At 40.7% G+C, this 15,978-nt stretch overlaps 1 protein-coding gene across 4 annotated transcripts in view; it reads left to right on the top strand.

Annotated features, from left to right (window-relative positions):
- Nucleotides 1-15,978, top strand: part of SYT1 (synaptotagmin 1) — a 333,529-nt gene that overhangs the window by 228,030 nt on the left and 89,521 nt on the right. The gene's annotated exons all lie outside the window — the stretch shown is intronic.

The following is a 15,978-nucleotide window of genomic DNA, read 5'->3' as shown; positions in this document are numbered from 1 at the left end:
CTTAGCTCAGTTCTGAGTAGGCAGGGGATTAATTGTTCATTACTGGTGGTGCCATAGGTTTGAAAGAATGGTTGATGAGCTGTAGCAAAATTCTTATTAGGAGAGAGCTTCTTTAGTTAATGGCAGAATACTTGCTAGAAGAATTGGCAACCTGGGACACATAACTCACTGGACAGAAGTCACCAGAAACACAGCTCTTGATTTCAGCAAACTGACTTTTAATTCCAGGAGTGATTGTTTTTCCTAGGCATTCTCTGGCATTCCTTTCTAATTTTTATTTCTCTTTCTGGCCAAACCAGAGATTAATCACTTCAAATCCATTTAAAAATGTATTTATATAGAGACAGTAACAAGAATTCTGCTGTGTGCTTCTAATGTTAAGATTTGATTTTTTTTTCAGTCTCTGATTAACAGCAATGAAATTAATCCAGTAAGAAGAATAGGGTTTAATTAAATGATTTTAGTAAGTGAGATGAACTCTTGAAAATGAGGGGATGCAGTGGGTTTTAAATAGCAGTAAGAAAATATGTTCATCATGAGCAGCTTCTAAGGTTGGCTGTAAATACTGGAGCAAAATATTACTAGAGTAAAAAATTTATTTTGTAATTAAATGTATGCCTGTCTCAGGAGAGGACACAGGCTCTGGTGTTAAATTCATTGCTCTCGAGGTTTAGTGGCATTCTTTGTGATCTTTAAGCCTGCTGCTTCCTGTTGTTAAAAGGAACATAACACTATTCTCTGATTATGCAACTAACAAATCATTCAGAAAGCAATTCAAAGATAAGCAGTGAACTTGGAGTGGTGTCAGCCAGAGGACTGTAGATTCAAGTCAAGTATAGAACTTCAGAGTCAGACCCTGATGACTGTTTTCTGCAGCAAAATGAAACAAGAATGTCTGAGAATTGACTTTAAGACCTCGCATATGGTTCTATTTCCTATTCTCTTCCCAATTACAGGAAGAAGCTGTGACATGTCAGCATTGAGTTTTCAATGTGCCCTTATAGGAATGCTTCACTTAGTGCAAAAAGTCTGGTCTGGACATACTTGTAGGATCAATCTGTGCTGAGCACAGTCAGGGTCGATAGGATGGAGGAAAGGACGCTCTTTCTGTGAGCTGAGCTTCTATAACTAGATCCCATAAGGGATGTAAGTGCCCAGAATGTGTCTGCTTTTCATTTGGGCAGCATAAGGCAAAACTGACACCTAATGCAGATAATCAAAGGTGGAGTCTGGTACTGAGAGAGGGAATTTATTTATTTCTGTCATATTCAGGAAGAATGACTGACATTATTTGAGAAAACCTTGCAGCCTGCATTTAGTATTACATGGCTGGCCTTCAGACTTAGCACAGGTGGGAGTCGTGGGGTCTCAGAACAATGAAAAGCCTCCCAGGCTGGCTGTCCAGCAACAAGCCAGATACAGGATTTAAAATGGAAGGTTTTCATCTGAAATCCCTTACACATGTCTCAGAGCAGCAAACTGGTAAACCTGCCCACTTAACAGTGGGGAATTAAAATCCCTTTGAAGGTCAGATGCCTGCAGTCCTTGTTTGGGTGAATGAGGGTAGGAGTAAAACAAGGCTGAGTCTTCTTATACGAAACTGGTAGCACAGCTCACCACTCATATATATAAGCTTTATATGTTAATCTTATAGTTTGAGTGTTCCTCCAGGAAATTAAGAGACTTAGATTAAATTCCTTCATCCAGCCAGAAGCTTTAATTTATGACTGCACTTCTAACTCATGCTATAAGTCATGGCATTGTGTAGGAAATAATTCAAACTAAAGGCTAAAATCAGAGGGGAGAACAGATTTCTGGTTCCCGTTGTCAACATTATTGAATTTTAGAATCAGCAGCAATCACCAAATAAAATGCAGAAGTTGATGAAAAGTCTTCATGGTTCCTCTGCTGTCATTAGCATATTCATACTCCACCCTCTACTTTACAGTCACTTTTTTAAAAGGGTGATCAAAATAGTAGGTGAGATTTTTAGGGAGAGTTTCTCTCTTAAGAGACATACTGATAGTAGCTATTTTCACTTGACAAGTCCACCAAAAAAGTATTGGTACAAACTAGCTCTATTAATCCACACTATACAAGAATATGTAGTGCTGTCCTTCAGGATGATATATGAGCTATAAAACAGTCTTTTCCAGGCTTCTTTCAGATCCACATCATCTGAGTGTGAAACTAAAACCATCACTTTGAGTTACAGCTATAACAGTTATAACACACTCTCATGGCCCAGCTGAATAGAAGACCTAAGTAGAGCTCATGTAAAGTAATTATTTAGGCTAATTAGCAGAAGGCTAAAGCAGAGTATGAAAGAAAACATATTCCAAGTATGCTGAATTATGAACTTCTGACATTGCTGGGTAGGCAGAGTGAGAAGTACAGTAGCAGTGAGGAGTGTGTTATACATGTACCTTAAAGATGAACAAAGAAACTGTAGCATGTAGTAACTGTGGATTGAGGCATCAAATGTAGTCTGCATTTTTGTCTTTTCACACATCTAAAATGCTGTGTCTGTACATCAACCATATAATATGGGGGCAATTTCAGTGTACTAACATGAAATTTACAGACCTCTATGCATAAATATGTCCTTGGTTCCTTCAGCAAGCTGACCACTTTTACAAGAAATGCAGATTCACTGGTCTTGTACAGGTATCTTTTAATGCCTCCCAGGAACAGTTTAAGTTTCTTCCAGACTGAAGAATTGCGATGAACTTGAATGCCCAGCATTTGCATTGAGTGTTTTGGAGAGAATTGTGACCTTACAATGGTACAAAATTTCAGCTCTTATATTTATGGAGATCAGAAAAAAAGCCATGGAGTTCTTTTTCTAAAAAAGACAGTCTTCTTGTGGAGCATAATTCCAGATTTTATTAGATCTATTAATGAGGTCAAATGATGCTTTTAGACTGGTAGCTAATGTAAACCAAATCTATTTATCACTTTGGCAGTGGTTCCTGCAACAGCGTTAATGATCATTACAGCATTTATGGTTATCCAGTCAGGAATGGTGCTTTTTGTGTAAAAAGACAGAATTTAGTAATCAATCATCATCATTGTCATCATAATTGTGCTGCTAAATGAGCTTCTGAAAAAGAAAAGCAACATGGCTATTAACCTTAACCCTACCTTGAAAATAGATTTTTTCTGACAAAGGCCGCTGCTGATATAAGCTTGGAACCTTGATAGCTTCTTTCAAAATAAAGGAGGTCAAAATACTAGGCAAGGGCTCAACCCATGTTTAGATTCTTTGCTTCAGTCTTTTAAAATGAAAATGAGCACATAAAAAGAGAAAGAAAGGTCAAAGCCTGGTTTTTTATTAAATAGCAGGTGAAAACATTTTGTCTGAGGGATTTGAGTTGTATACAGTCTGTGAATAAGCAGATTAAATTTCATTTCATTTTTCTGTATTAAATGTATAAGTGTCTAATAACGTGCAGATTCCACAAAATTGTATTTTTATAATATGTATTCTTATACACATCATGATAGACCCTGTGTGCTAGTGGAACAGAGCAGAGAGCTGCAAAAGCTCTTGTGTGCATTTGTGCCAGTGGTGATTTCTTGGCAAGTTTATCTTAGCAAGGAAGGAGCAAAGGGATTTGTCTTTTGTGGTGCTTTTTTTAAACAGACGTGAGGTGTGACACAAGAATGGATTTGTCTTTCCATCCCAGCACTAGGATGAGGCTCAGGATAGCTGGTCTGTTGGTACCTGTTCTCTTGAAATTTGAAAAACTGGTATAAATATCCCAAAGCAGCACCTCTGCTTAATAGATAGAGGTCATAAAAAGATTTTAGTTTGAATGCCTGAGGTGTCAGCCTGGGACCACTGAATCCTTCAGCACACACCCCCAGGCAGTCTGGCAGCCCACATTGCAGAGCAGATGGCCCAGCTGCCCTGACCAGGCACACACCATAAAGCAGTGCAGCAGAGCCCACAGCGTTATGCCCCAGTCTCATGAACCGCTGTCATGTCCACGAGCTGAGCAGAATGCCTGCCAGGAATTTCCTGCATACCCTGCATGATTGATACTGTTGATGTACAATCTGATGTCCCTTGGAAAAATGCACACATAATACTGCAACCAGCCTGGCTTAGTTCTGCTGCGGTGAGCCGAGCCATCCTGAGGTGGAATAGCTCAGTCCAAATCCAGCACCCTGCTCTCCCTCTTTCTATGGCTGATACATGGTCTGAGCTCTCACCTGTGGATGCTGCACCTCAGGCATTGCTGGTCATGCACCAAGACCATGATTACCTGGCAATCTTAGCACCACTTGCATTCAGATGTGAGAGGACACTGCACCAAAAAGAGTGCACCTTATTGATGATCCCCATGAACACGTGTGTGGCTCATGCTAATTGTACCTGCAGCACCTGCAGGACCAATGTTGGCATTACAGCCAGCCTATAAACAAAAATGATGAACTATGTGTGATCTTTCAGTCAGGGTGACTAGGGACAGGGAATTTAATCTCACACTGAACTTTCGGTGGGACAGTGCTTGCCATACAACCATTTGTGCAAAAAAAAGAGACAAGACTATATAGTCTTAATCTGGAGCAAACTAGAAGTGCCTCAATAGCACAGTCAGCTTAGGCACTTCTTTTGGAGCATCCTGGCGAAGAGAGCTGCTTCATTTGCTGTGTCCTCTCTTTCAGGGCCCAGCCATAGCCATTAGCTTGGCCACCGTTGGGATATGGAGCTGCCAAATGGTGTGGGTGGGTTCTCTCCAGAAAGAGGGCATTCATGTCCTAGGGGGACAGGATCTAGGAGGATCTTGGTGAGAAGATAGAAGGGCTGTTTAGCAAGGACCACGCACAGGGGAGCTCTGTGATGTGCTTGGACCCACTGGATCTGGCAGTGGGCACGTCTGGTGCATCCTTGTAGGCTGATGGTTGGGCAAAGGCACAGCTCTTGTGGGCAGTCAGACCAAGACGGGCACGTGCCCACCCCACAGGTTTGGGCCCTTTCACTGAAAAGCCTCTCAGGCAAGATTGTCTTTTTATTTCATCTGTGTGCAGTGGCTGATCTGCTGAGGCATTTTTTCTGAGTCAGTGCCTGTAGGCACTACCCACACACAAATGAATGTCTATTAATAAAGATAATATTTAATGAAAGAATCTTGTTCAAAGTTTTAGCTATACATTTAAAATAACAGATCAAAAAATATGGATATTTGGTTGATTTTACTGAGCATACACTACTGGGCAGCACAGGGAATATGCTTTTTGAGGTACATTCCTGTCACAGAAAGAAATGTGCCTTCTTATATGGTCAGTTGCTGCCTATGTTCTGCAGTTGTACTAACAATTCTCTCTGGAAGAAGAAGATTGGTTTTGATTTGCTCCTTGACTGTTTTTATAATTGATTTATCAGTACTACAACCATGCAATTAATTTTTGGTAAATCATTCTGGACACTGTCGAAAAAGGTCCCCAGCCTATTAAAAATGGATCTTTCTCACTGTTTACTATACTTAAGTATGTGAATGATTCCTGTTGAACCTATTTGAAAAAAAAAAAGAAAAATACCAACAAAGGCTTTTATGTCTGAAAGTATTAATAAATTTTTGTAATTAACTGTTCCCAAAATCCTTAACTGCAAAATTCATCTGTTTCTTTAATGAGTGGAACACATGTACAATGCATATATATAACATTCTAGGCTGTAGAAGAGTCTTTTTAATCTGTCTTTATCTTACCTTTCAGAGGGACAAAGAAACAAGTTCATCATAGACCTTTTCAAGGGCTGGATAAAAACAGACATAAGAACCTGCTTAGTATCTGTTCAAAGTCAATACTATAGCTCTCCTGGACTCTGTAATGGATGGAGGCAAAAGATACAGTTGTAAAGGAAAGGCTGTCATACCTTTATGAAGAGAATTTGATTGTTTACAAAATAGAAGTACTTGACATTTTAACATTTGACCTGATTTCATAATGAGAGGCAGTACATTTCACTGAGAATTTCACCAAATTTTTAAATTAGGTGGGAAATTGAAATATGAACTGCCAACAAAGCTAAGGAACAGCAGACCTGTTTCTACAGTCAAGTTCATCAGTTTGGTATGTGTGAAGAGGGAATTCTCTTTACTCTGTGGTATCCCATAATTCAGTGCTTCATCTTAGTGTGTGTATTCTGGTTACAGTATTGCTGTCTGGATAATGAAATGGCAATCAGGAAGGAAAAAAGATTGTTTCTAAAGCTTCAAGTAAGAAGTAGACCCTGAGGTCTGGGCAGAGGGGAGGAGGTGCCCCAGGCCCTGGAGCAGAGATTCCCCTGCAGCCCGTGGTGTAGCTCATGGTGAGATAGGATATGACCCTGCAGTACATGGAGGTCCATGGAGGAACAGAGATCCACCTGCAGCCTGGGGAGGCCCCTGCATTGGAGTAGGTGGAGGCCTGAAGGAAGTTGTGACCCCTTGGGAAGCCTGAGCTACAGCAGAGTTCTGGCAGGAGCTGTTTGCTGAGCAGGTTTGCTGGCAGGACTGGTGGCCCCATGGAGGATCCACACCAAAGCAGTGTGCTCCTGAAGGACTGCACCCTGAGGGAGGGACCATGCTGGAGCAGTTTGTGAACATCTGCAGCCCGTGGGAAGAACATGTATTAGAGAAGGTTGTGGAGGACTGTCTCCCATGGCATGGACCCCATGTTTCAGCAAGGGAAAAGTGTGAGGAGTCTTCCCCCTGCAGGAGTCCGAAGTAGGGTAGAGATGTGTGATTGACTGACTGCAGACCCCAGTTTCTGTCCCCCTGCATCACTGAGGAGGAGGAGGTAGAGAATGTTAGGAGAAATGTTGATCCCACAAAGAAAGGAGGGGTGGAGGGAAGGTGTTTTAATATTTTGTTTTATTTCTCATACCTTTCTTGATTGGTAATAAATTAAACTAATTTTCCCAAGCTGAGTCTGTTTTACAACAGTAATGGGTGATCTTTCCATGTCCTTTTCTTGACCCAGGACCTTCCTCTGCCCAGCTGAGAGGGGATAGAGCAGCTTTGTCAGGCACCTAGAATCTATCCAGGGTTGCTGCACCACAGTAGCAGAGCATGACAAATGAAACTCAAATCTCTTTGTTTGTGCTACAGATCTATAATGATAAAATTAAGTTTTAAGGTCCCAAAGGCTTCCACAAGGCTGGAACATTTTCAGAGCAAGGCATGTCATGATGTTCTCTGTGGCACAGTAACTACCCTACAGATAGTAACTGTTTCACCAGGGTAGGAAGTGCCGTGTTCCTGGCCTTCTCAGCAGCATCACTCTTTTGTATGAAACATCCATTCAAAAAATCTCAAAGTGGTCCTCTGACTTGCTGCTTGGGAAGGAGCAGAGAGGAGCAGGTGCCCTAAGGGCTGAGCAAGGCTCCTGGCGCTGAGGTGCCAGTGAGATGTGTTGGAAAGACTGCAGCCTTAAGGGGCCTGATGCTAGGATGTAGGGCACCTCTGATGTGTGTATGGTTCGGCTGCCTTACAGGGCCCACGCTGCTGATGATTTGGTGTGCTGGAGGGGTTCATTCTGGCTGTGAGTTTGGGTGGCCTCTGTACTACCAGGGCCCCGAGCAGTGTGCATGCACCCCAGGGTGGCACTGGATGTGCCTGCTCTGGTGGTGTCCAAGGTTGCCTTTGCTTGCACCATGTGCATGGCATCCTCCAGCCCTTAGCTCCCTGTACTTGTGGCTGGGTGACTAGGACCTGCAGTTGACATGAACTTTGCTGCTCTGATGCTCCCACAGTTTCCTGTGCTCTAACCAAGGTAATTTTATTTTGTATGTACACGTGTCTCCACCTGTGAAGTTCAGATACCTACCTCCTTTATAAGAACACTTTGTGGTCTATCAGTGAAAATTGCTGGTGAATATGAGCAATTTTCTATTTGAGAACTTTTAAGGTAATATTAACTACCAGAAAGAAATAAAGCTGTTTCTTACTTTAACTGGGAAATTGATGTACTATTCAAGTATTTATCTTTTTATAGTAGTTAATGTCCTTTAATCCTGTCATTGTGTAGTAGCATCCTGTGTTAATATTGTATATGTTAATAGAACATTGACAAACACAGAGTTTCTATAAGTTCATCTCATCATAATTCACAAATCTGTTCCTCTTTCAAAGGACTTTACCCCTGCATAGTACTTTATAAAAAAGGTATGCAAATTATCTCTTTCTTTCTAGGCAGTGGAGTTCATACTTAATGTGGGAATTTATAATATTCATATGTAGTATGCATGACTAATTCTAGAATGCAAGAAATGTGATTCCACTTTCAAACATTTAAATACATGACTGACCCTCATTTTCACAAGGCAAACCTGGAAAATGTGATACAAACTGAAAAGGAGTATAAGACCAGTGTCCATTGCGAACAATTAAAGATGTATAGGCAAGAAAGAATAAGCAAGAAAATCAAACATACATAAGCATAATTTATTTTTCCCATCAGATTCATTATTTTTGAGGCTTATTCTCTTGATTTTTGAGTCCTGGGATTGATACAACTGGAGTATTTTGTACCTTTGGAACTTCCAGTTCCAAGTCAGATTTTTTTATTGTTTTATTTTCCTACAGTCTTTAGAGGTTCAATATATTGTGGATATCACAAGAAAAGCGAAAGGTGGTTTTGATGCCTTGAGAGGCCACCTAGAACAGAGGCTAGAGAGTTAAAGGAATAAAGTAGGTATTTATTAAAAGGCCTTCAAAGGATGAACCTTGGGCAGTACAAGAGCCTGGCCAAGGCTACACCCAAGATGGACACTGGATCACAAGTTTTTAGACTTTTATAAGTTTTGGTCCATATTAGGGTTAAATGTCCAATTACAGCTTCAGATTATGAAGTCCCATTCACCCAGATTGCTCTTCTCAATTCACTGTTTATAACTTTTGAGCCTGAAGCTGCAACGGTGTTCTTGGGTCTCGGGCTGGAAAAGGATTGTTTTGTCTGACTAAACTGTGAGGAGAAGGTGCTAACACTGTATGTGAAGTTCAGAGTTATGTACTGCTGCAGTACAGAGCCTGGAAAACTGAAAGCTAAAACTTAAAGCATCATTTTAACCACAGAACAGAATTGTTCACATGATGGAAAGCAGTCATCTCAGACTTCTACATATTTGTTTGTCATGGTTGAATATTAGCCTCATGGATTATTTTGTCCCTTGTCAAGGAAGAATTTGGCCTCAGCTGTTGTTACTACATAGTTTGTGAAGAGTACTCAGCAAACCTCTCTGACTTTCAGGTATTGTTGGAGGCTCCAGCCTTCTTCATCTTTCCCACCTGCTCAGGGTGCCCCAGTACTGTCTCTGGTAACTTCTAGATGCTGAACTCATTTTTTATTTTAAAAGTTTAGTGGCAACAGATATATGAGCCAATAAGAGTAACCATTCTAAAAATATTATCTCACAGAATCACAGAGTAAACTAGGCTGGAAAAGACCTTTGAGATCGCTGAATCTGACCTGTGACCCAACATTACCTTATCAGCTAAACCATGGCCCTGAGTGCCTCATCAATTCTTTTTTAAACACCTCCAGGGATGGTGACTCAACCACGTCCCTGTGCAGCCCATTCCAATGCTGAAGCACTCTTTCTGTGAAGAATTTTTTTCTGATGCCTAGCCCTGGTGCAGCTTGAGGCTGTGTCCTCTCATCCTGTCATTGGTCACCTGGGAGGAGACCTACCCTCGCCTGGCTGCAGCCACCCTACTGGAGTAGAAGGCATCTTTCCCCAAAGTCATTCCTTTCCCTACACTGTTTTCTGTATGAAGTGACCTAGAGGTTTTGCTGGAAAGGGGAACTGTTCTGTTTGTCTCACTGGCCAGCATTACAGTCATTCCCAAGGGACGTGCCATCCAGCAGGAGGCTGGGCTGCTGGTGTCTCCTGTGGGTCCCTGTGTGCCAGGTGCAGTGTATCATCTTTCATAGAGGGCAATGGAAGAAATTGCTGTATTTGCTGGAGCAAGTGGGAAGCAGGAGCCTGCAGGAGGGCTGAGAGCTGTGAAAGGGTAAGAGGAGAGCTGACATCCCTGCAGAAGCATGGCACTGCTGGGAAGAGCAGCCAGAAACCACAGGAGGGATCTTGCTGAGGAGTCATCTGGCCACCAGAGAGGTGGTGCCCTAGTTGAGCTGAAAGTGAGCCCAAGAGAGCAGTCCCAAGTGACAGTGACAGAGCCAGCAGAGCACAGGGCTGTGCTAACACTCTTCTGCTTTTACTCTGTCTCATTTTGATTGGGGGTGAAGGGGAATGGGGAGGTAAACAGAGGAGCTGTTTTCATTGTAATATTTATACAGATGAAACCTGACATTTAAGCTTGAAGGCCTTTGAAGGCCAATCTCTCTGGGGTACTTCCTTCAAGGAGATATCTCAGCAGCTTTACTTCCTCCCTCTGGCTGCTGCACCATCCTGTCTCATCTGGACTCTCCCATCTTGCTTTCTCTTGCTTTCTCCCCATGTGTCTCCAGAGAGGAGGGGCAGAGGAGCTGATGAGACTGAGCAGTGAAGAACTGGAGGAGAGAGGGAGCAAAACAAAGAGGGAGGGAGGAGCACAGACAAATTGTTGTGCTCTGCAGGAAGAAGATACAGTGTTGGGTAATTGTGTTTTACTTTGACAGAACACAACACATGCTGTAAAAAGTGAATTCATACCAGCAGTAATAAACATAAATGACCTGCAAATTACAATAGTAGGTGTGGTTTTGCCCTCAGGTAAATATCTTAGTTCTTTTATGCATTTTGATTTCCAGTTTTTGAGCATACAGTAGACACATCATAGTCTCAAACAGCCCAAGCACCTTGGCTAAATTTGTATGTGTATCAGGGATTACTGCTGAATTCAGTGTGCATTTGTTTGCAAAGAATGGCATGTTCAGTCATAGAAATTTTGCATAATCTTGCATGATAATGTCTGAAAAGCTATAGGCAGAGGTATATTCAGTCAGTGAACTCATCTGATCAGTGCACTTCCACAGACTGTTATTTTTTGTGGAGATCTTTCACTGTCAGAACGTACCTCTTTTAGTAAAGTTAAGGCTTCAGTAACTTCCATAAACTGTTCATAGAGAGAGTCTTATGCAACTGCACATGCTCAAAAAATAGAGGGGAGAAATATGAGCATGAGTGCACTCATTAAGTTGTTTTGTGATGGTTCTTTCTAGTGATGGGTCAAAGGTAGCAGTGTGAACTTTAAACAGAAGAAAGAAATGTTGTAGTGAATGTAAGAAAGTAAAAGTAATATTTTGCAAGCATGCTGTTAAAACAAGAGGTCACGCAGGAGAGTGTCTGGGGTGGAAATGTAGCTATGTAAGCCTGAATGCTAGTATTTAAATTATCAGCACATGCAAGTATGTATTTTCACTTTTTGTCTTTCCTGAGTCATTTTACCATGTTTTAGCATTTCTTTTCTTTGCATTGATCACATTTGTATTCCTTCTGCTATCACAGTGGTATCTTTTACCTGGGTCCTTGCTTTCAGGACATTTTCTATAAGTAGCTTCAAATGAATGTCAAGTTGATTTCCAGAACATGGTCCCTGGAGAATTTCTTTACAAAAAGTCTGAATATGGCTACATATGAAATTTCCTCCCTGATTAGAAGCTGTAAGTGCAAAAAGCTAAGAAAAAACTACAGTTTCATAAACTAAAACTGCCAGTGAGCCCATATTCAGGCTACCAGAGCTTTAGATTACAGCAATGTGCTTCACATACAGCTGTTTGGTAGTTGCAGCTCCTATTAACCATCATGCCCCCTCTGAAACACAGATTATTAATATTTATCAATTCCAACATGCTATGGGCCTGAATAACATGAAAACTGCCATCATCTGATAGTCCTTTGCTGTCACAGTTTAAGTGGGGCTGCTTAATTGCTTAATTGGGAATTTTTGGTGAACAGTATTTTTGGTATGGTAGTCTTCACTTTTTAATTCAGTCCTTCTCTTCAGTTCTTCATTGACCTTCCTTCTATTTGTGTTCAAAGTTGGTAAAGTTTCTTCTGACATTGCACTCAGAAAGGGAAGAAAATCATTAGGATTAAGGATTTTATTCTCTTTCCCAGCGTGCAGCACTTTGATGCCATTACACGTTTTGTGATTTCCCCCTTAAAGTCTTTCCTCTGCAGTCAGATGTCCTCCAAGGCATTTGGTAATTTTAGATCATCTCACGGAAATGTCAGTTTTAGACCCGAGGCCTGTACCTCCCCAAGTATTTTGTGTAAAGCCAAGTAAGGATGTCTTTATATAAAGGACAAAATTTGTAGCTCTTAAATTGAATACCTCAGTAATACATCCTTCCCTTAGAATCTAGCATGCTCAAAGGACCAAGATTTAATGACAGGTTGGGACACAAGCTGTACCTAGTGCAGCTCAGCAGAAGTAAGTCAGTGAAATGAAGCAGTCAGTCCTGAGGGCTCGAGGTTTGTAGGGGCAGTGCTTTGGCTCTCATGGGCAAATAGCCTTTTGCAGCTGGAGCATCACTAGGTGACCTCTGGGAATGTGTATTCCCACTGTGTCCATTGTGCCCTCACAAATTGCTGCAGAACACGAGTACAAGCACAACCTATGGGTATGGTCTGGAGATAAGCCTTGTAAGCAGACTCCTAAGCCCAAACTAAAATGATAATCTAAGAGCATCACAGCTGCTTTATTTGTGAAATATATCAAGTGCATCAAATGACCCACAACATGCACATAACAATGTCTGGCATTAGTGGAAGGAGGCAACAGAGAGAGATAAGAGAGCTTGCGTTTATCTGCATCCATGTCTGACTGTTGTTCAGCATGAGTGAAGTATGCAAAATTGGTACTCAAAATGCCTTGATTCAACACATTCCTAGAGCTTACTCCTTTCAGTGCCCTGCTGTTGCCCAGGAGTAAGCCATGTGTTTCTTTTTCTCTACACTCTTCTTTTGCAAATAGGCTTCATTCCTGCATTTCTCACCAAAGTCCTAGAGCATACTTTGGATTGGATCAATAACACTAATTCAAGACCTTATTTACTAACTGCTACTCAGCAAATCCCCTCTTATAGATTTGTCTTTAAGAGCTTTGTAGAATCACCAAATCACTTAGACATTCATGACAGCTTCTTCAAAATAAGTATTCTGTATTTTCCCAGAGGAGTAGAACAAAGAAAATAGCACTGAAACACCAGAAAGTTTACACACATATTCATTGTCCTTAAACCCATAGCTTTTGCTCAGTCGGGTAGGTAAGTATTGCTTGTTTCAAAGCACCCCCTTGTGCAGGCAGTCGGTAAGACAAGTTGTACAAGAAGCTTCTGGCTCCCTGACACCTTGATCTGCATGGGTCATGATCAGCATTTTCCAAGTCACCCACCCTGCGTCATCTGCCACAGAGCTCTTTTGTTCAGTGCTTCGTGTCCAGGGACTTCCTGAGGTTTCAAGCTGCTCAGCCTGGTCAAACTGGTACAATATGGATGGAGGTAGTCTTCAAACTGTAGGTTCCCACTGTTGTCCACTGGTAAAATAGAATTCTTTGAAAATCTGGTATAACCATGGGTAGAGTCCAACTGAAATCGATCAATAATCAATATGGATCTTCAATATGTGCTGCTGCACAAAAAAGAAATTTCTTACACTGTTGATAAGGTTTTTATAGAAATTAGTCACAGTTGGTAAACAGGATCCTTAAAAATAAAAGGCTGCAGATTTGAGTCTTCCAAACTGACTAGTGACTTCAGTCTGTCCACCTGACAATGACTTTATAGAAAGGTAGCTTTTGAAACCTTATCTTTTCCAAATTTAAGGCTCTTCTGGTACCATCATAAATTGGGGAACACAGGTAGAAAAACTCTCAAAGTCTTTAGTAATTCTGGAAAATTTTGTCAATATTATGTAAAATTATTAACATTTTAAAATATTTGTGTCATGCTTTTGAAAGGAAACAAACGTCTCTCAAAGCCAATGATAGCTGTATGTTTCAGTTGTCCAAAATCTATTATTTACATCCATTGACTGGGCAATCTCTGCTGACAGCAATGTTCAAATGAGCCATTTCTTTGACAGAGATAGTACACTTCTATTGGGAAAAATAATCCATTCCTTTTTGGTTTTGAAATTTGAAGTGGTTTTGTAAATGTCCAGATTTTGTGCTGCCTCCATTTTTTTTTATTTTAGTGCTAATGCTTTGTTTAATAAAAATTTAGCAGATTTTTTCTGAAGAGGTAAGTGAGGAATTCTGCATAATTCTCGGTGTCCCAGATATTAATTCAATGATCATTTAATTGCATCACAAGAGCTATTGGTTGAAATTAAATTACAAACAGATGAGAGCAGACAACACATTGTAAAAAATAAGCTGAGGTATCTGCAAGTGTTTCAGATGTTTCCCAAGGTACCCTACATTGTTCATGCTACAAAGAACCAAGGCAGCAGTGCCAGAATACCACCTGATACAACACTTTCAGCACAAAGGCACTTGAATTCACTACCTACACAAGCTTTTTCATCTGCAGGATGCATATGTGTTTGTCCTGTTAATGCCTACATTCCCTGTCTCCTCAACCCATTGATTCTCACAGTTTACCTGCTCATGCTGTGTTCCTCTTCTCTTACCTCACAGAGTGGCATCCTCCTGGCAGAACCCCATCCCATATTGTTGCTATTCCCCATATTCATTCTGACAAATCGGTGAAACAAAAAGCTGATAAATTTGGGTGCATCATTAATTTCCTTTTATCATCACTCCTGTGGATTATCTTAGATACAGTGTTATGTAAATGCTGTTTCAGAGTAAGTACATGTGAAGTTTAGAATTTGAGTAGAGCACATAGTTCTTGTGAAAGATGATGGGTTTACATTTCTGAGTGCTGGGTGAAAAAAAATATGTAAAAGCATCAGTTGTGCTACAAAATGGTACTACACCAGATATGAAGACAAAATTAAATACTAATGCATGAAATACAGATTTTAAGTTGTGATAAGTGCAGATCTAATGCAGCTTTAACTGCAGAATTGCTGCTGCTGACTTCATAAAACACATCCCATAAACAGCTGCTAATCTATTCACCATTTGTGTCCTACCATTCATTTGTTTAGTAATCAGTTCTCATTTGTTCTACATATGGTACAGCTTTCCTTTTATAGCAGCTGCATTTAATGAACAATTGAAGGCACAAAAATATTACAGAAATATTTAACTATTCTCCTAGATTTTTATCTGTCATTAGGGTCGTTTCAATTAAAGTTAGAAAACAAGTTCATTAAATATAGAGTAAGGAAGGTGTAGATGCTCTGTCATGTTCCTGAACTGGTAATTTGTAGTGGAAGTTCCAGTGACTATGCTTTGCACTCCTCTTAGCTCCTTTAGGCAATTAATTTTCTCTATTTATACCATCCATTCCCTTTTGTGATTCACTGACGTCAACATGTCAAATTTGATTCACTTTTTGGCTTTGCTCTGTAGCTCTGTATCATATTAGAGACCTTTAGGTAATGCACTGAGTATCTTGCAGACCAACTGAGTACATTTCAAGATTTTAGAAAATGACAGTTTACAAGATTTAAAATTTTGTCAGGTGCTCTGCTTAAATGTGGGAATCAGTAGTCGTTAAAGCTGATTTGTGTGAAGATAATTGCCTTCTGGAGTACTTGTGTTTAAGTGTCATCTTAATTGCTTTTTTCCAAAAATTCTGATCTTTAACAGGAACATTTTATGCTAGTAAGTGTTCTCCTATTTATTCATGCTTCAGCCATGTCCTGCAGCCTGAACTTAATGAAAAACTGTAGCACAATCTTTTGTTTATAGGAGAGTATAGGTGAGAATACAGCTGAAACTTTGCTAGTGTTTAGGGCATGATGCCAGCTAGGGCAAATGCCCGTGGATTGGACAGCCCTCTGTCCTTGGTCTGTCTGCACTGGTGACCTTGACCTGCAGCTATTGCGAGGAATCTGCGAATCTGTCAAGTGCAGCAGTGGGCAGAGGAAAAGGGCTGTTCATTAGAACTGACTGCTTGGATCAGACA

This window comes from Melospiza melodia, chromosome 4 (genome assembly GCF_035770615.1).
Source record: "Melospiza melodia melodia isolate bMelMel2 chromosome 4, bMelMel2.pri, whole genome shotgun sequence".
In the NCBI taxonomy this organism is placed as follows: Eukaryota; Metazoa; Chordata; class Aves; order Passeriformes; family Passerellidae; genus Melospiza; species Melospiza melodia.
Note: the sequence above shows the minus strand (reverse complement) of the source record. Positions and strands in the feature narration are given on the sequence as shown.